The sequence below is a fragment of the Sus scrofa genome, chromosome 5 (genome assembly GCF_000003025.6).
Source record: "Sus scrofa isolate TJ Tabasco breed Duroc chromosome 5, Sscrofa11.1, whole genome shotgun sequence".
In the NCBI taxonomy this organism is placed as follows: domain Eukaryota; kingdom Metazoa; phylum Chordata; class Mammalia; order Artiodactyla; family Suidae; genus Sus; species Sus scrofa.
This window is the reverse complement of record NC_010447.5, coordinates 66,924,711-66,945,419: the sequence shown is the minus strand read 5'-3', so window position 1 is coordinate 66,945,419 and position 20,709 is coordinate 66,924,711. Positions and strand designations below refer to the sequence as shown.

The following is a 20,709-nucleotide window of genomic DNA, read 5'->3' as shown; positions in this document are numbered from 1 at the left end:
AAATCACTCCTAATGCCACCATGCAGAGCTAACCTCAGCTCACCTTCAGTGAGTTTCCTGGTGTGTGTGTGGGGGGGGGGAGGAGATTCTTTTGTTGCGAAGGACACCTTGAGTTAAAAGAACTAGGAGGATGCTGAGGACAGTGGGTTCCTGTCTCCAACTTTGACCGTCAGCACCAGCCAGCAGCCCCTGGGAACTGGGCAGCCACTCAGCCCACGCTTGAGTGCACACTGGAGAGAGGACCCTGCTTCCGGGGACTTCCTGTGTAATGTGGGGACACAGAGCCGAAAGTGGCTGGGACCCCAGTGGTCCACGGAACACCCTCTGCCCCAAAGCAGAGGCTCCTGGCAGGTGGCTGCCCACCATCTGTGCCCAGACTGCTAGTGGCAGCCGCCTTGTTGGTCAGCTCTGGGTCTCTGGGTGAGGGAGGCCGAGGGATCGTTTTTCACCTGTAGGTTCTGACTCTTGTCTCTGCCGTGCCCTCCCGAGCCTTATGGAATAAGTCCAGACACTGTGAACCACTATAAGTCCAGACACTGTGCTTCTCGTACTTAAAACCTGCACCCTGCTCCTCACCGCTCCCCTAGGCCCCCACAGGCCAAACCCCTCTGGTTCCCCCACCCATTCCTCATGGGCAACGTGGTTTCACGCCATCTGGTGCTGGTGTGGCTGAAGGGAGGGGAGCCTCTGGCAAGGCTTCCGGGAGCAGGTGAGCAGGAGTGGCGTTTGGAGGGTGCAGGGGTGGCAGCGAGATGGGGAAGCCCATTCCGGGCTAGGGAATGGCATGCAGGAATGTTCATCCGTGGCAGGTGTGCACAGAGGCCTGTGTGCGTGTGAGCTCCTGTGGGGGCCAGAGGAATCCCCGCCTCCTAGCTCCCCCCAGCCCATGGCCTTATATAGCCACCACCCTGCTCCCCGAGCTGGGGTGGGGACGCCCCCCCCCCCCGCCACTGCACACACTTGGGGAGCCTGCTGCTGGCTGGGCCCCGGCCGACTCAGGATCGTCATGTCATCACAGTCGGAGTCAGCTGTTGCTTTGGGAAGCCTTCCCTGGTGTTTCACGGTGCACAGTCAGAAATATAACCCTCGTGTTTGCCAGGAGTGTTGGATCTTGGCAGGCGTCCTCGTGGCCTATTTTAAACTGAAGGGAGCAGAGAGAGGTGCCTCCCAGGCTGAGCCCAGGACCCTTCCCTCATGGAGCTGAGCAGAGCTTCTAGGGGCTGCTCGCTTTCTGCCTCCTTGGGCCAATGAACACCTGTCTTGGGGAAAGGGCACAGGGTGGGAAGGGGGCTGTTTCAAGGGGTCTGGAGGAGGGTTTTCATGAGTACGTGGTGAGCTCAGGGCTGTCCCTCTGTGGTGTGTGGCAGAGTTCCAGCAGGCGGCTTGGCCACCCTCCTTCCTTGCCATCTGGAAAATGGGGGTCACGTGGCTCTGCCCAGCCTCTCAAAGTGCTCTGGTGACCTCAGAATGGTACGAGCGTGTCTGGGATCTACCGACCCCCATCGTCCTGCTTCAATTGCCAAAGAGAGTTTTCTCACCAGGCAAAGCCTACACTAAGTAACACAGGAGCCCAAGAAAACCAAATAAAAAGATGATGGAAACAGGCAGCAAAGGCTATTCAGTTACTCAGGAGGCTGCTGCTGGCTCAATGAATGAAATGAGAATAATCACTCATGAAGGGCCCAATATAGCCTCGTGCTTCAGGTCCTGGATCCTGGCCTTGACTTAGCGAGCCTCACTCTGGGCAAGTTCCTGGGTCTCTCTGAGCCACAGTCTCTCATCGGGAAAGGGGATGGTGAACCTCATTGGTTGTAGTGGGCATGCATCGAGGTGACGGGTCTGCAGGACAGGTGCCTGTGGCCAGTCAGTGTGGAATGAGCTTGGCTACTGTCACGGCCACTACTGTGACTTTCCCAGAATGCCGTTGTGGACAGACGGCACCTGCAGTGATGGGGTCCAGGAAAACGAGTCCCTCCTCATGAAGTTCCACAGAGCGCCAGGGGGATTGGAGTCCAGTCTCTGCCCCCAGGAGCCTAGTGGTGGCAGCGCCAGGGTGTTCAGAGGGGAGGGGCTGAGGCCTATCAGGACTCCAGGGGCAGCGCGTCCCTGGGGATATTTCTATCCACTGTGCCCCAGCCCAGTGGAGCCCAGTGGTCAGGAAGATGCTCAGTCACAGCTCTGGAGATGCTGATGCACTGCAGGTCCAGGGTAGGGCAGAGGATTCTGGTGATGCTATCGTCCGGTAGGGGCAGGGGCTCAGGACCGTGGAGTCAGACAGAGCTGGGAACTCAGCCGGGCCTTACTTGGACAAGAGTGTCAACCTCCTTGGCCTGGTGTGAGATTAGGTAGCACAGTAGGTCTGAAACACCCAGCCCAGAGCCTCTTGCAAGCCCCCCCCCCGCCAGTGGTGGTCAACTTTGCAGCCTGGCTGGGCAGGGCCCCTCCTCTGTCAGGCCACGCGCTGGCAGCTTTCAGGGCTCAAGGTTCTTCTCCAGACCTTTTCTGGGGGTAGGGGCCTTCTTCCTTGCCCTCCCTCTCTCCCCAGATCCCCACATCGGAGCACTAAATGTAGGGGGCCTTCCCGTTTTAGAGATGAGGTGTGGTGGGGAGACCGTCTGCAGGTCCACAGGGCCTTGGACACTGGTGCACACTCAGGCCTGCTCCTGGCTCAGGTTCCAGGCACCGTCTCATGCAGCCTGGGCTGGAGTGCCCTGCCCCAGACCAGTGCTCAGCACATCTCTACACCAGAAAGAAAGCTCAGGTGAGGGACTGGGTTCTGGCCTGTCCATCCTGATGACAACAGCTGTATCCAGTGCCTGTAGAACACTTACTGGGTCCCAGGCACCGTTGTGCTTCTCGTGCATGCACTGATTTTAGCTTCGTGACAGCCCTGAAGGTGGTACCATCAGTGAGCCCATTTAACAGATATGATGGATTGCAGATGTACTGGGCGTTGCTAAGAGCTCTGTTTCCAAACATGCCTTTCCGCAATCCTGTCCTTTTAATATCGATTCTGAGTCCATTTTCATTAATGCCCATCAGTTGCAATAAACAGGAAGCCCCTGTGGACACTCCTCTTTGTGGTCTGCATAGAGTGGATGCCCCATGCACACGTGTGTGGACTGTTGAGTGAGTTTATTTGTTGGTTTCCAGGGGACCGGAGAGGCTGGGGAGAGGGCAGCAGCTGCCTTGTCGCCGGGAGGACTGCTCTGACGCCAGCCACCCCCCATGTGGGTTTCCTGCTGTGGTCACCCGCTCCCCTCTGTCCCCCAGGGCCCAGAATAGCAGTCTATGGTCAAGAGGGACAGTGAGAAGTAGGCCACGTGGCTGGGCCACAGGGCTGATGGGTGCTGGACGGTCAACCTTGGGGCCTACGGCGTGGCCCCAGCTGCCCCGCCAGCTCCAGGCTTTTTATAGAGAGGCTGCCTTACGCGAGCCCGGCGAGTTTGTGCATGGCCCTCATCTGACCGCAGCGTGTGGACCCTTCGCAGGGGTGGCCTGAGGAGACGTGGCCCCCGGGCTGACCTGGGTTTGAGTCTCCGCAGCAGCTGACGGCCCTGCCCACGGCCGCATCGTGTAATGGGAGCAGTCCGCCAGGGCAGCTGAAAAAGGAAACGGGCCATGCCCGACCCAGCTATTATTAAACTTTTCTCTAGCACTTTCTCCTCACTCAGCCCTTTGCCACCAAACCCATGAGGTTGTCCCTGTGCCACCCCAAGGGGATGTGGCCACTGTGAGCCCATATAGGGACAACAGCGCAGGGCCTCTTTTTAGTGTCGTGGGACTGCCACTGGGATTCCCCTCCTTGGGTGGCAGAAGAAAGCCTGGCTTTCTGAAAGGACTTCTTAGGACATCTTGCCCGCAGCCCAGAAGCCAGAGAGCCTTTCCCTTTAGGTTGTCCCTAGAATGAGCATCTTTTAGACCAAGTCCTTGTACGGGCAGGTGAAGGAACCTTTGCGGCTGTGGCAGTGCTGGGAGGGGTCGGCATCTCACAGGGTCTGGGGATGAGCCTGAGGTTCAGGCCTTTCTTCCACCTGCTTTGTGCCTTGGAGGGACGGGCTCCGGCTTTTGTTGGTGTCTTTGAGTGGAAGAGCCATCCTTTGGCCAGTTACATCCTGGTAGGGCTGTTTGCTGTCACCCATCTTTTTTTTTTTTTTTTCTTGAAAAAAATCTTATTTTTGGAGTTCCCGTTGTGGCTCAGTGGTAACAAACCCGACTGATATCCATGAGGACTTGGGTTCAATCCCTGGCCTCACTTAGTGGGTTAAAGATCCAGTGAGCTGTGGCATAGGTCGCAGACTACCAGTATAAGCCAGCAGCTGCAGCTCTGATTTGACCTGTAGCATGGGAACCTCCATATGCTGTGGGTGCAGCCCTAAAAAAAAAAAAAAAAAAGGAGCTTATTTTTTTAAAGAGCATTTTTAGGTTTACAACAAAATTAAGAGGAAGGTACAGATGTCCCATGTACCCCCTGCCCCCACCATGCACAGCCTCCCCGCTGTTAGCATCCCCCACCAGATGGTACATTGGTTACCAAGGATGAACCTACACTGACACAGTCACCCAAAGTCTGTGGTTTACTTGAGCGTTTGCTCTTGATGTAGAATGTTCTGTGGATTTGACAGATGTGTACTGCTGTATCCACCAGTATGGTATCATAGAGTATTTTCACTGCCCTAAAAATCTTCTGTGCCCCACCTGTTCACCTCCCCCCACCCCTACAAACCCTGGCAACCAGTGACTAATTTTCTGTCTCCATAGTTTTGCCTTTTTTGGAATGTTCTATCGCTGGAATCATACAGCATGTAGCCTTTGCCCGATGGGCTTTCTTTCACTTAGTAATATGCATTTAAGGTCCCGCCTTGTCTTTTCATAGCTCGATAGCTCATTTCTGTTCATCACAGATATTATTCCGTTGTCTGGATGGATCACGCTTTGTTATTTTACTCATTCCTCGCTGTTCAAGTCTCATTTATGTAAGTGTCCACACTCCCACCCCTTTTGTGGTTTTGTCCTTTCTTTAGGTTTGTTGGGTTGTCAGGACCAGGGGGATAGGATGAGGGGGTTGGGGAGAGGGAGGAGGCAGTGGAGGAGCCAGCAGCTGGAGGGGCCTGGGGACAGCCGGACCCCAAGGCCTAGCGGCGAGCTGGTCAGAGCCACATCTGCCGGTCGGCCTGGAGTCTGCACAAGCAGCGCAGGGCCCGGTGGAGGTGCACTCGGACCGTGCAGCAGAGAGGACTGTGCAGCAGAGAGGACAGTGCAGAGCCTCTCGGAACTCAGGAAGGCGCCTCTTGCGGGGTCCTGAGCAGGAGCTGCCCGGTGGCCGAGTCCCTGAGGCCAAGGCCACGGTCCTGGCTCTCCGTGCCTCGCTGCGGCGGGAGGTGTCTGGTTCCTCCCAGAAGGCAAGCGGATTATAAATAGCTGATGACGGGCTGCAGCGAGAGCTGCCTGTAGCGTAATCGTCGATTTTGAGAGTGCCCTGGCGAGGGTTGGGAGGATGGATGAGGTTAAATTTGGCCCTGTGGGCTGATTGGCATTTCTTGAGCCGGGTGCTAATCCTTCAGGAGGTCAGATAAGCTCCCCAGCGGCGCCCCTGATCTTGACTTTGAGGCCAGGTTAACTCTTTCGAGGGGACTGCAGAAGAACCCTAAAGTTGTGTTGTCCAAAACACAGCAGGAGCTGTCAGAGAGTGGGACTTCCGGGGCGTCCATCCAGAGGAGGCCCAGTGTCTGAAGTATGAAATGAACTCTGCTCTGTGCCTGTCTCTCCAACAAGGCTGTCCCACGGTGGACGTTGTGGTCGGTGCTATAGCCAGCCCTGTGGGACTGAGGCTCAGGGAACCTGCCTTGCTGCATGTCAGGGCGAGTTGGATGCACCATGTCTGTCACCTCCCCGAGGTCTGATGAGAGAGGACCATGTTTCTAATGACTCCCATAGGAGCAGACAGCGCCCCCATTACAGTGCTAGGCTTTGGGGGTCTCCTGCTCCCACTCATTCTGCTGCAGGCATGACACCCAGCCTTCGGCAGAGTGAGGGTAGTTTTGTAGCCTGCTTGTCCCCCGGGGGTCTCTGGGGCAGCAGGTGGGCAGTTCTCTGCCACCAGCCCTGTGGCGGTGCTCACTGCCATCCCTCCAAGTGTCGGTCCTGGCCCGGCTTTATCTCCAGCCTGAGCCTCCCTCCCAGAGCTGGGGTCCCGCTCTGTCTCCCTTGACTACGGGTAGGCCATGCTGGGTTTCTTGGCACCTCCTCTTTTCAGGACCATGAAACTGGTCCCCATGGATTGTCGCGCCCCCGATGTCGCGTCCTCTGCTTTATGGCTGCTGTCACAGAGCCGCGGCATCTAAGAACAACAGCGGCTGCTTGTTCCATTATAAACTCAACTAGCCGAGACCTGCGGAGATGCATGGGAATAAATTATCCCAACAAGCTCTGCTGCAAGAAGTCAGACCCCTCCGCTGTGCTCCCTTCTTGCTGGCGTCTCAGCAGGGATTCTGGACAGCCCCTACGGTGAATGCCCCCCTCCCCTCTGCATACCCTTCTCCCCTGGGGTGACGGCTTGTCTCTCACCAGTCCCCACGTGTGCCGAGTCAGGAGTTCTGGGCAGAGTGCTTTTGCTGCAGGGGCCCAGAGGCGGAGAGGACTGGGCTTTGTCCCTTTGGTTTCTTCATGCTCTTGGTCAGAGCTCAATGGCCCTGCAAGAGGAGGATCTTAGCTGGCCTTGCGGGGTGGGCTGGGGGTCTTTCTTCCACGAATGGTGGGTATTTGGATGATGATTAAGCTGGCCTTTCTGTTTTGCCGGAGATGGTACAACTCCAGGGGCCGGCTCTCAGGACCTTGACTGTCAGGCCAGAGGCCAGCGGGAAGCCAGTGGAGCTCTGGGCATAGAAATGGCAGAAGCAGTTTAGGCAGAGCGGGGCAGGAAGGAGGGGAAGCTGGGAAGATGTTGGCAAATGGGGGGTCTCAGGGACTAGCTGAGAGTTGAGCTACCCGCGAGCATGGCTTGGCTCTGTCTTGGCTGGATCTACACCATGGGCTGTGGGGCTTCTGGAAAGGAGAGTCCTGGCGAGATTCATGGTGGGTCCGAGAGCTGTGGCTGCAGCCGTGTTCTCCACCTAAGGATATATTTTGAGGCTTGAAGTCTCCCCAGCGCCCTCTCCATCTGGGTGGGGAAGGAGAGAGTAGACACTAGGCTTCCAGAGGAGGGAGCCTGGCAGTGTGGCTTGTCTCCTTCTAGGGCAGAAGGAACCTTCGCCCCGTCCCTGGGTTTGGAGCTGCTGTTTGGCATTTGAAACCAAGACACCAGATGGGCTGGTTCTTCTTCCCCTGTCACCAAGCCTGCAAGAAGCTTGGGGTGAATCTAGAACCAAGAAGTATTGAACAGCACCAAGCCACACTTGGACCCCCTTCCAGAGCCTGCTGCCAGGGTCTTGTCTTCACCCACCATCAAGAATGGTGGGCTGGTGGGGAGCAGACTTCCCTTGGTGATGCCCAGCGGAGATTCATCGGAGTAGAATGCGTGTGCCAGTGTGGGATCCCAGCGGACGGCATAGCGTGTGTCCACAGCCCTGGGGCTGCTTCACCACACCCTCCCTCACTGCCTCGTGTCCCTGAGATCCTGCGATGAGGTGGCTGACACATGAGTGATGGTGATACCAGGCAGCCCAGTGCCTGGGGAGCGGGAGGATGCATTCATTTAATTAAAAGTAGTGTGTGGGTCTGAGCCCCCGGCATCCTTGGGAAAAGAATTTTTCTGTAGCATCACTGTACCAGGCGCTGTGCTTATGCAACCTCGTGAGTTTGGCTGCATTGCCTCTGTTTTGTAAATGAGGGATTAAAGCCCAGAGAGGTCAAGTTGCTTTTTTCCCGGTTGCACAGCCAGAGTGGGGGATTGAATTCCCACTTGCCCATTGACTTCATAGCCTGTGTACCTTCTTGCTCTTTTTTGCCAGAGCTTTTCACATCTGCAGCATTTTCTCTGTGCTGCAGCTCAACACCCTTCGGCCTCTCCTAGGGTCTCGGCGATGCCCGAGTTTACTCTGTGTGCTTGAGAGGAACATTCTCCAGGACTGAAGACACCCAGGTCCAGGTCTCCTCCCTCTCTCCACCCCTCCCTCCCCAGAGATGTACTGAACCTGGCACCTGAGGGAAACACAAGGGACAGGTCGGCATCTCTAATCACATTCTAGTAGGGAAGGTGGACAAGAATAAACAAATACTTCAAGTCATAACAAGTTGTCTTGCAAGATGGGGAGTGAGGGGGAAAGCTTTGAAAGGTAAGAATGAATCAACCACGTGTCTGCCTGGGGAAGAGGATTCTGGAAAAAGGACACCCCAGATGCAGAACAGCGTGGTGTGCTCGGGAGCCGGCAGAGGCCAGCGAATAGGAACAGGGCGTGGAGGAGGCAAGGAAGGCAGAGTCCGGGTCCTGTAGGGTCTCTGGAAACCCTTGGGGGAAGGGACTTGGGACGCGTTTTACATGCCAGGGAACCTCTGGGAACTTGAACAAGAACTGTCCTGGCTGCTCTGTGAAAATGGGCTGTGGTAGGGCAAGAGTGGCAGCTGGGAAAACAGAAGATGATCGCAGAGGTTCGAGGAAGGGGAGGGGTAGCAGTGGTGATGGGGGGAGGTGGGTGGGCTGGAGAGAGAACTTGGAGGTGGGACCAGGAGGACCTGTTGGGGGGTGATGTGGGGCTTGAGGGGTGGGTGATGGCTCTGCGGTTGCCTGTGGCTTGAACATCCAGCTTCCTGTGTGACCCTGTTAAGTGTAAATGAATGGAGGTTACTGTCAGCAAGTGGGCACCTGAGCCTGGGCCCAGAGAGGCAGCCAGGTAGAGCAGTCGCTCAGGACCCCCTGAGAGCAGATGCCTGTCACTGCTGGATGGGGTTCCTGGCGTAGTTTATGCTCAATAATGGCCGATGGAAAGCGGGTGAGATGATTGCATGACTGAGTCACCCAGAGGAAGCACATCGGTGACCCCTGTGGTCATGTGCCTTGGAGGGGGGGCAAGGATGCCGCTGCATTTGATATGACAGCATTTCTGTGCTGCTGAAGAGTTTGGATGTACTCAGTATTCGTGGGAAGGCTTGAACCTTAGGGTCCTTGACAGCATAAGTGGAGGAACCCTTTCTCCCAGGGGATCAGCCAGGTGCTGCATAGAACAAGTTGTGCCATCCTGGTGTTGCCAGGAGCTTGCCTTTGTGAAAACTTTAAAAATACCTCTTGGGAGCCTCCTGTATGCGAGACCCTGTAGGAGATGCAGAATGAGAGTTGACTTAGGCAGCACTTACAGGGAATGAGTATTGTAAGGCCAAGTGTGGTAGCTACTAAGAGGGAGGTGTGAGGGCTTCTAGTGCCCAGAGGTGGAAGGAAGAGAGGGAGGGCTGGCTCCCGGGCCCTCCGCAGGAAGGGTGGGCATGGTTGAGTGGTGGGGGTGTGGCAAGAGCCAGCAGAGAGGTGCACAGGCAGAGGCTTGGGGTGTCACAGAGGGACCCATGCTCTGGATGGTGGGGAAGTGGCACACTAATAACAGAAAGGTGAGCCTACACCCTGGCTGAGCCTTTAGGTTGCCATGGTGACAGGGGCAGGTGAGATGACTGACAGGGATGCTTCCCAGCATTTTGGACTAAGGGGTGAGACCAGGAGCCGGGCCATGGGGGTGGAGAGGGCAAGGGGTTGCAGGAGGGTTGCAGGGATGTGGCCGAAGGATTTGAGATGAATGAGATGCGGAAGGGTAACCATGGCAATGATAAACATTTATGCCGTTAAGCTGGGTTCTTGTTCTAGATGGAAGTTTTCTCCTACTGAATCTTGACCTAGTGAGTACCACATGTAGTGTGGGGGAGTTAGCGTTGTCATCCCCATTCTGCAGACAGGTCAGCTGGCACAAGCTTATGTTGGGGAAAGGGCAACACTGGGGTCCCGAACCCAGGCGTTCACTCTGGAGCCCATACTCTGAACCGCTGGCCACAGATCCAAGTTTTGATTCCTGGTTGGAGGAATAGGGGGAGGACTGTGTCCCCAGATAGGGAACATGGGTGGAGAAGCACATTTTCAAGAGGCTGGGACAGACAGGCACCCTAACTCCGAAGATGTCATTCAGAGTGTATCCGACACCACGGGAAAAAATCCTGACAGTCAGTGAAGTGAAGGGTCCCAGGCCTTTGGTGACCAGTGCGGTGAGCGTGACCCCCATCCTGGTTCCCCCTCCATGAGCGCAGGCCTGGACTGCCCCTCCCCCAGCTCTGGTCCCAGCCTCCCTGGGCCTCGGTGGCCCGCTTTCTGCAGAAGGGAGCAGAATCTGTAGGACTCCTTGGAAGTTCGATTGTGTAAAAGAAATCAGAGATTTCCTGAAACCAAGCCAGGCTCCAGCTCCCCTGAGCAGCTGGTGCCGTGGACCTGCAAGGTTCTGCCTCCAAGTACAGTCTTTTTTTTTTTTTTCTTTTTCCTGTAACTTCTTCTCAAAATGCAAAGCCGCAGCATGGATGGGAGTGGCACCTCTCCCTGTTAATTTGACCATGTCTATTTTGTGGGTGCCCAGGAGGCAGCACCCTAAATTTTCCCACTTCCAGTTTTATTTCTTCTGTTTCCTCTGACTCCTGTGTCAGCCTGTATCTCAAAAAACACCCTTTGGAGAGCGGAGGGGAGATGCAGAGCCGCAGACTGCACGCGTCTGCAGTCTGCAGTGTCTTCACCCCTCTCCCGCTCGCTTTTTCTGTTGAATAAGCAAAAGCAAGAGCACATTTATTCCCGGGGATGGGATCTCATATGAAAATGCGTAGTAATTGTTTCTCTTTGCCATTGTCAATATGTTTCTGTTCCGTTCATTGAACTTTGTTCTCAGCTCCTTCCAACTCACATTTAATGTAGAGGTTGTTTCCCCCTGTATAAAATGGTATCCCTTCCCCGCCAGGTCCTGCGTGTGTGTGTGTGTGTGGTGTGTGTGTGTGTGTGTGGTGAGAGGAGAAGAGAGGGAGCCATGTGGGATCTGCATTAGAGGTCGGCCTCCCTGAGCCTAGATTGGCTCAGAGAACTCCCGTCCCTCTGCTTCTTCCACGATGGGGAAGCACCTGACCTTAGAAGTGATCGATTCTGATTTATGTCCATGTTGGGGTATAATTAGCAGCCTTGATTTCATGTCACTGTGGCCGAAGCTCTGCTGTCCCCTCCTGCTCTGTTTGTGTGTATTTAAGCAGTCAGTTTCTGAGGCACTGCTGAATTGGTGTCAGCCTGGGCCCTTGACCTTGGGACCCCGAGCAAGTCTCATCTCTGAGCATCTGTTTTCTTAACTGGGGGGTTTGAGTCACGGTGTCGGGGGTGGGCTTGTGTGTGGGGTAAGTCACACCAAACGTCTCAGGCCCAGCACGAGGTTGCATGTTTCCTTCCTGCTGCCTTTCCTGAGGGAAGTAGGGGTTGGTTTCCAGCCTCCCAGCTCAGGAGCAGGTCATTAAGCCTCCACCTGAAAAGTGGGCGTTGCCATCTTCCTTATCTCTCAGCCAGGGTGAGCTGGGAGCAGAAGTGAAAGCCTAGGATCCCAGGGCTGGAAGTGATTTGGGGTGTTGCGAGGTTCAGCCTTTTGTTTGAAAGGGGGGCCTGAGGCTCAGCAGGCTTGCCCAGGGTTCCGGCTGCTAGCAGCAGCGGGCTGATGGGCTGTGCTGTGCTGTCGGGGTTCACCTGCCCTGTCCAAGGGCTCACCTGTCCATTAACTCCTAAACATATGTCGAACCGGGCCTCCCTGCCTGGGGGTGTGGACAGACAGATGGCCCTTCTCCTGCCATATGCTACGGCCCGTTTAAGTGTCAGGGATGGAAGGGGGCTGTGTGCCCTCACACCAGGGCTGGGGGGCTCTCCTCTCTCCTGCTGCTGAGCTGAAATTGGTGCCTTGATTCCACCCCCCACCTTTCCCCCCTTGGGCTCACTCAGTCCATACCTGGTGGTTCATAACCCAGGACTTTCTGGGCCCAATGCTGAGCTTGATGCCAGGGACTCGTGCAGAGAGGTGTGAGGAGAGGCGCCCAGCCTGTGCAGCCATGGGCTGGAATGTCACTGCCCAGGGTCAGCACTGGCTGGAGGGAGAAGGCTGACGAGTGGTCGGATGGTCAGAGCCACTGCAGAGTGTTAGGTGGGGGTCAGGGTGGGGCTGGCCATTCTGGAACAGGAGGTGGGTGTTGGCGGTGCCTTAGAGGCCCTGGGTTGGCCTGAGAAAGGTGCAGGGGGGAAGCGGAAGGCTTCTTGGGGTGGTGGGTGTACTTTGAACCACGAATGGAGGAAAAGGCTTGCTTTATTTTTATAGGCAGATCTCAGGTCAGCGATTGGGCAGGCACGTGTCTGATTAGATTTAGCTCCTCTGATGCAGTGATCGCCGTCATTTCAGCTGAGCATCACTGAGGACCCGACTCTGGCACTTGCTCAGCCCCTTGCAGATGGACCGAACCTGAGGGAGGCAGGAAACTTCCCGAGCCTCCCATCCCTAGAAGCTGGGTGGAAGGGGGCCCCTGCGACCCAGAGAGAGGGGGCAGGGAGCCCAGGCTTGCTTTGGATTCACTCCGGCCCCTCCTGGGTCACAGAACCACCTCCTGCCCGCCGCCTGCCCGCCTCAACCCGCCTCCTCTAGAGCTGGCTTTCCGCTTATCTTAATTTATTGATGAAAACTTGTTTTACGGTCCAGAGCACAGACGGCAGCAGCTCCCTGCCAAAAGAAAGCATGCTCACCAATCAGGAAAGCAAGCCGCCTCCTGGAGATGGGTGGCTGGGGAATGGGCGGCGGCAGAGTGAGGAAGGCACGTCCCGGCTGCCCTGGGCTGAAGCCTGGATGGAAAGGTGGGGCCCCTGTGGGAACGGGCTGGGGCCTGGAAGCAGCGGGGCTCCAGCCTGGGCAGGACCCCCATCCGCTGCTAGCTCCTCCTCTGTAAGCTGGACTCAGCAATCTGGATGGATGAAGACTGTGGGCCGTAAATACTAATAACGACTTCCATTTATAGCTTTGTAAAGGCGCCACGCTGGGAAGTTTATTTTCATGAATCTCATTCAGTCCCAACGAGAGCTCTGTGTGATAGGAACCATGAATTCCCCATTTAAAAAATAAGCACTGGAAAGTCTCTTTCCAAGATTCCCACCCCCTCCCCCACCACTGCACCCCAAGCTGGTAAATGAGGACCCCTTGAACCAAGGCCGTGGTAGTCCACAGCCCTCCCTGACTCAGACCTCATGCTGGCCCCATGCTCTTCTACATTGTGGCTGCTTTCTCGGCCGGGTTCTGCGAGTCCAGCTGACCCCGTGTCCTGCTCCTGTGTGGCTGTGGCCAGACTTGGCTGAAGGGTGTCGGGGCAGGAGTCAGGCCTCCCCATCCTTCCTCTCTAAAGGGTGGGGGTCCCCCAGTCACTTCTGAGAGTGCCTCTGAGACTCTGTTTCCAGGTGTGTCAGAAGAGATGTTCCCATGGTCCTGCTGACCACACAGATGGGTGACAGGCCTTCATGAGATGCTGTAGCTCCTCGGAGCGGCAGCGGCTCATCTGTAAAGTGGGGTAAGGAGTTCCCATTGTGGCTCGTCGGAAATCTGACTAGTATCCATGAGGATGCAGGTTTGATCCCTGGCCTCACTCAGTGGGTCAGGGATGCAGTGTTGCCATGAGCTGTGGTGTAGGTTGCAGACGACGCTCACATCAGGCATTGCTGAGGCTGTGGTGTAGGCCGGCAGCTGCAGCTCTGATTCGACCCCTAGCCTGGGAACTTCCATATGCCAAGGGTGTGGCCCTAAAAAGAAAAAAAAGAGGGGGCGGTTAAGGAGCCCAGGAGGCTGCTTGGACATGGGACAAGCTCCTCTGTGGAAATAGAGGCGTAAATAGGAGGTCCACTGAACTCCGGATTAGTTTATTTTGTTGCTTTTTGCTTGCTCTTGCAGAAGGATAGCTAATGACTTTCACAATGCTGGTGACATCAGTGAAGTAGGTAGCCTGTATTGACTGGCTTTCTGCTCCCAGCACACGTGCACCCCATATACATGCTCCCTGCAGGGGGTGCCCCTAGGACGGGTCCACCCACCCAGCCGGCACCCAGGACTACCTGCCCACTGCTCCTCCCAGCTGTGCCTGCACTGACTGGGCTGTGTCCTGGGCCCCAGCACTGCTTCCTATCACCCACAACTCAGATTGGGCTGGGAGTTGTTGGGAATGCTGAATCAAGTGACATCTGTTTGTTTGTTTTGGTCTATATGAGGCACAGAGAGGCTTCCATCACAGGATCTGGAGTCACATCAAACTGGATTAAAATCCAGCTCAGATGAGAGCCTCCGATCCTTAGTTTTCTCATTCGCAAAGTGGGGGGAAATGATAGGCGCTACCAAGTGTGGTTTTTGTGGAAAGCATGGATTTGGGGTCAGTAACTCACTGTCATCACCATCACCACCCTGGTCACCACCATCACTGTCACCACCTCTGCTGTCCCTGCTCTCCTAGTCTGCAAGCGGGTTCCCAGGCCAAAGGCTGCATGTACGCCGCACTCTGGGGCTAGCCTGCCCTTCTCCAGGTGGGGACATATCCAAAGACCCCTTTTGGATGTATCTGGGGCAGCCTTGGTCTGAACAGAGGGGCCTGGTGGGTCAGAACATGGTTTCTGGAGTCAGATTTCCTGGGTCCCTTTACCACCTAACCTCTCCGTGCCTTCGTTCTCCCAGGTGTAAAACCTTCGTTCTCCCCACCCCCCACGGCATCCCCGCCGTCATCGGGTTGGGAGGATTAAGTAAGGCAGAAGGGCTCAGGACCACGGGCACGTGGTGGGCATACCCACGACACAGCTTCGGGGGTGAGAATAAAATCGGGGAGGCACAGGGCACGTGGGAGCAAGGGATGGCTCCCCCCGACCTCCACCGAACGAGCTCTGTGACCTTTTCAGCAAAGCGACCTGAACTGGCTGGGCATGGAGAAGAATGGGGAGTAGGCCGGGGTCTCTCGAGGGGACGGCAGAGTCAGCCCAGGTGGCGGGGAGGGATCTCCGGCTGTCACATGAGGTGGTGCGGACACCAGCTCTGGCCGAGGGACCCGAACTTAACCAGTCTGTGTCCCCACAGAGCGTGTCAGAAAGCCAACTCCGGGCGTGGGTGGACGCGGCTCCCAGCCGGCAGAAGAAATAATCAGGCTGTGGGCACAGCGTCCCTGGGGAGAAGGCCAATCATGTCGGCCATGTCCAAGGCTTCTAGCAAAAGCGTGTGTGGGTGGCTGTCCTGGGGCCGGAGATGGGCCTGCTTGTCGGCCTCCATCCTTCCCTTAGCTGTATGTGTCGTTATGGGGTGTTCCTCGCTGAACTCGAGCCGCGAGGGATCGTTCTCGTTACATTATTAAAGGGCCTCCGTCCTGTGACAGGCTGAACGGAGGCAGCCCCGCTGGATGAGAGGCTCCCAGAAATGGACACGTTTTCACTCCGTGACTTTCCTGCCCCTCTGGGAGAAGGGGGCCCCCTTTCCTCAAACAGGGGGAACGGCCCCTGCCCCCTCCCCATTCTGTAGCATGAGTTACAGTCTCTCAGATCATGTGAACTCTTTGCTAGAAAGATGTGATGTGAATTCAAGGGATCCCCTGCATGTGCCAAGGAGTCTGACTAGTGCAGTATTTATATTCCGTGGAACACAACGTGCTCGGCAGCCATAATCCTCCCCTTCCTCTCGTGTGCCCCTGTGCCGGGAGGTGGTTTTTCTTCCTCAGTCTTGGTGGAGAAGCATCCAAGTGGCCAGAGCCACCGCCTGGGCTCAGAGAGCGGAGGTGCGGGCTGGGGGCAGGTCTGCTTTTCCAGTGAGGCCCAGGCGGGCTCAGTGTCAATGGGAACCTTGAAGGCAGGTTTCTTAACCACCACCCCCGCCGCCTCCTGCGGCAGCCCTGGCTTCACGTGCGACCCCCCGCTTTGATGCTGTCAGAAGTGCCTTTCTCCCCAGAGGCACAGCATAAAACAAACGCAGGAAGGAGAAAATATGCTGGTGATGGGAAAATCCTTTCTGCAGACTCCTCTGACAAGCTCTTCTGAGTCCTGAGTGCTCTCCCTCCCAATTTACTGTGACCTCGGGAGGCCAGACACTGGCTCGCACCGAGGCCCCAGGCTGTCTCTCGGGGGCTCCTTCCCGGGCCCAGCACTGGGGTGGCCGAGGCGCTGGGGGTGCGGGTGCTGAGGGCTCTGTGCACATCCCCTGCCCCCGCACAGGGAGCACCCTTCCTGCACTCACACCTGCCCGAGAGGTTACGGGGCTTGGGTGACCTGAGGCACCAAGCTCTTTCCTGCTGAGTGATGGCAAGTTCTGGGGTTTGGAGTCACTCTCCTCCCTACTCTCCCAGCCCAAGGCAGTCCTCTCGCTGGCTCCGCTGGAGGTTCCTGTTCCCTGAGCCCCTGTCCCTTCTCCCTTGCACCCACCCCCACCCCACCATGGCTTGGATGGCAAGAGCCCCTGCTGGCGGGTCCGCCCTGGAAGGGTTGAGGCTCAGTGTGTCTGGACTGGTGAATGGTCACACCCTCTTTACGAGGCTGGCTCTGTATCACCCACTGCTTCTTGGCCCCCAACCACACGCCACTCCTGAGCCTGCTTCTCATCTCTGCTCCTTCCGGCAGCCTCAGTCCCACTTCAGGCCCCTCGGGGGCTTGAGCTGGTCTCCACCTCCCTTTCCGTTTCCCACTGAGGGAGCAGGCCTGTGGTCAGTCTGTGAAGGTGGAAGGATCCTGGCGCCTGAGAGTTGACTTGGGTCCTGCTGTCAGATTTGAGGAGCCCAGATGGCCTGGGCACTGGGGTGCAGGTGGAGGTGGGGGAGGTGAGCTGTGGTGCCCCGCACGACTCTCTACCAGGCAGAGGAATGCCTGGAAGGCTGGAGTTTTAAGGGAGCTGTGCTGGGAGAGCACAGGCTGGACCCCTCTCCTCCCCCGTTTTGGTCCTTGCCCCTTGCTTTCTGGGCATCTACTGTCCTGGAGACTGGACCTGATCAGCATTCCTCTGAAGCCCAGGGACAGACAGCACTTGTCACCCTGCAGCCCCGTGGATATCTTGTTTGGAGGAAGCCCCTGGGCAAGGCAGATGGCTGCCATGGCGAGGCCAGGCCAGGAAGCCCAAACAGATGGGCTGCACTTCAGAAAAGCCAGCCTCCCCCTCGCCCTCACTGGGGTCAGAGGGCACCAGGCCTTTTGTGCAGCCAACTGGGGGCCAGGACTGCAGTGCCCGGGGCGTTACCTTCACTGGGAGCCCTGGAGGGAGGGAGCCCTGTCCTCAGGGTCTCCCCCATCACAGCTCTTGTTTCCCCAGCACTTTTTAGAGTCTTAGACAGTAAGAGGTACTGTAACAGGACCCTCTCTCAATGGCTAGAGTGTTCCAGTGAATAGGGGGAGGGTCCCGAGCTCCCAGGATCCCTGCAGAGTTCGCTGGAGAGAACTGGGCTCTGGGAACGTGTAATTTAAGAGCATTATTGACCTCAGAGATTCCCAGCTCCCAAACACAGCATCCCTGAAGATTGGCCACGTTGAATCGCTCTCCCCTAGAACTATCTTGATAGAAAATAACCTCATTCTGCAATAATCAAAATGTAACTGGGTTTTAGATATGCAAATGCTTTATGTCATGTTTATTTGGAGGAAAATTTGGCTCAGAAATATGGGTGTGATCTCTCTGTCACCTCTGCAAGCTGGTGCTATGGGGGGCTGTGAAGTTGTGAAGAAATTGGAGGCTTTGAGAGAAAGTGTGGGGTCAAAAAAAGAATGGCCGAGGCATCATACTGTTTGGCTTTGAATCATGCATAAGCTCAGTGTGAACCAGGACTGTGCTGTCATTGCCAGCCAAGGCAGGGGCAGCTTAGGCTGGATTATTAGAGGTATAGAGCTCAAAGTGCTGGAGGGGAGAGTGGTATCTTGTTCTCCGTGCTGGTCCCTCCAGATCTGGAACTTAACTTTCAGTTGTGTCAGGTGATTGAGGTAAAGCGCTAAAAGCCCACTTATGGGCCAGGAGAAGGTTGGGAAAAGGTGTTAGATACAGGCCTTCAAGTAAAGTCCTTTCACACTTGTCTTTGGTGGGCTTTTTTTGGTGGGCTTCCTGTTAGCTGCAGGGAAGAGGAGTCTTGAGTTAATAAGGAAGGATTTTTGACCAGAGTTGTGCAAAAAGGAATAGAGTGTGTTATTGCCTGGTGAGTACTGGGATCCTGGAGGTGGGGACCTCAAGCAGAGGCTGGACCCCTGGGGCCCGTCTAGGCACAGAGAAACCTTCTCACTAGGGCCCCACCCCTTCCATGTCCTGACCCTCCTGTTTGCTGTGTGGCTTTGGTGAAGGTTTCCCTGTGCCTTTGTCCCTTCTGTGTGGAGTTGGAAGTGCTGTCAGACAGCCTCTGCCTCCCATTATGGCCATGACAATGAATGAGCTGCAGGGCCCCTTGGAGGGCCGCGGAAAGTAGCCACCCCATTCCTGGTGCTGACGTGTTGCTCCTTCTCCCCGTGATGAAGTTCCTGGCGTCTGGCCTCTCCCAGGGCTGGGCAGGATCATTACCAGCCAGCAACTTGGCTGTGAAATTTAAGTCCTTTGGGTTCTCTTTTTTATTCCCTACATTCACTAATTTATTAAATGCCATTGCACTTGGCCCTGGCTTTTAGAGCAGGGAGTGCTGAGGCCATGTTTGGTGTCTAAAGGGCTCCTATAAAGCAAAAAGGGCATGGGCAGGGAGGGGCTGGCTTGGGGGCCCTGCAGGGACACAGAGCAGCAGGGATAAAAAGAGCCAGAGGATGTGCTGAGCTCTGAGGGGCTGGGGCGGGTACTACTGTAGGCAACTTGTATAGGCGAATGAGGGGCTGGGGGTGAGCTGGGGGTAACTTGGTGCTGGTGGTTCTAGGGGTGAGGAAGGGGGTATACAGGGGTCTTATTTTTCAGGTGGGTTTGTGTATCTGGGTCTGGTCCTGTTCCCAGGCTCTCCCATCTGTCCATTCATCATCCATCCCATCCATCCATCCATCCAGTCATCTAACCATCCATCCATCCAATCGATCATCCATTCATCCATCCGACCATCTCTCCATCCATCCATTCATCCATGGAAAAAAATATTTATGTGGTATTCAGGCGTGTTCTGGGCCTTACAGTGGGAGAGAAATGGCTGAGATGTGAACCTGGCCAGGGAGCACTGGTGTTCTAGAGGGCTGGGCGGGGATGTGCTGCTTTGGGTCCAGCCTTGGAGAGGGGTTCCCCCAGTTCACATGAGGGAGATGGTGGCAGCTGTGAGGGGACAGAGGCAGGGGCTGTCCCTGAGCTCTGAGCAAGTGAGGTGGATGCTCATGAAGGAAGCTGGTTCAGGGGAGGTTATGGCTCCACCCCCAGAGACCTGGGATGCCGCATGGAAAATACATGAGGACGTATGGCAGAAACATGTCTTAAAACTACAAATAAATATTGTTCCAACTGAGGACAGAGAAACTGCCATGGGGACATTGGCTAATTACAGCAGACCTGATAAATGAGGTCCTGGCTTGCTGGCCTCAGTCCGCCTGCAGCGCATCCGCTGGATGGGCCCAGGGTGATGAGGAAGGTGCTGAGACTCCGCAGGGGCCTGTGCCTTCTCTCTTCTGCAGGGAAAGCCTGGAGGAGGGACACCCATGGGCACAGCCAAGGGCGGGTGCTGTTCTAGGCTCTGGCGATTTAGGAATGGACAAGGCAGACCCACATCCTGACCCCTTAGAGAGCAAGGCAGGGGCAGATGAAAGGTTTGCTTGTGTTTGGATGTGGATTCATTTGGAGCCCGAGTGGAAAATGCTTAGAAGTGCCCCTGGCGGGAGGAGGGGCGAGGGCAGAGGCTTGGTGGTCAGGATGGCCCCTGGGGCAGTGACCCGTTTGGAGAGGGGCAGTGGCCAGGCCTGGACTGCAGTAGGGTGGCCGTGCCCTTGGGCTGGTCAGTTGACTGGGTCCTGGTCCCCTGAGTCACCTTGCCTCGCCCCAGAGGTTCTTCCTGCCTTGGGCTTGAATCTAGCTGGCCTAGGCTGAGACAGTCTTCTGCTTTTGGAAGGGAATTTCCCCGAAGGTCACCAGCTGAGCTCTCCAGCGCTGAGCTCGGACTGTGCCATTGTGGGCTACCTGCTTCCTGGGCTTGGCACCCTCCTGTGGGGCAGCTCCCCCTACCCCTTCCCCTCCTACCCCGCCTCCTCCTCCCGGCCCCTGCTCTGGCCTCAGAGCTTGGCTTCTTGTCCCCTTGCCCTCCTGCCGAGCAAACCCCTTCTGCGCTCAGCTCCTCCCTCCAGCCCCATTGCCACACCCCCGGAATCAGCCTCCTAACCACCCTGGCCCCGCCCTCACCAGAACTTTCCTCTGTCATCCCCTGGGATCCCATGACATCCCTCTCAGAGCCAGCATGCTGTGTCATCGCCCCCCCACCAGGACGCTGCCCCACCCCCAGAGGATCACACCAGATTGTTTCTCTGGTAGCTGTCTTCTCAGGGAGTCCAGAGCTGCAGGCTGGACACCTGGCAGGGGGCTGGGTCTCTCTCTTGGCATTTGGGGCCAGGTGGTTCTTTGTCATGGGGCAGGGCCTGTGCCTGGTCGGATGTCTGGCAGCATCCCTGGCCCCCACCCAGGATGCCAGGAGCACCCCCTCCCCAGGTTGTGTCAACAGAAATGTCTTTAGACGTTGCCAGCTGTCCCCTGGGATTAAGGTTGCCCTGGTGGGAACCACTGGGCTGGGGCTGAGAATAGCGTGTCTCAGGCTTGGCTGAGCCGGTAC

The 20,709-nt window shown here is 56.4% G+C and overlaps 1 protein-coding gene across 3 annotated transcripts in view; it reads left to right on the top strand.

Annotated features, from left to right (window-relative positions):
* Window positions 1-20,709, top strand: part of TSPAN9 (tetraspanin 9) — a 192,554-nt gene that overhangs the window by 160,884 nt on the left and 10,961 nt on the right.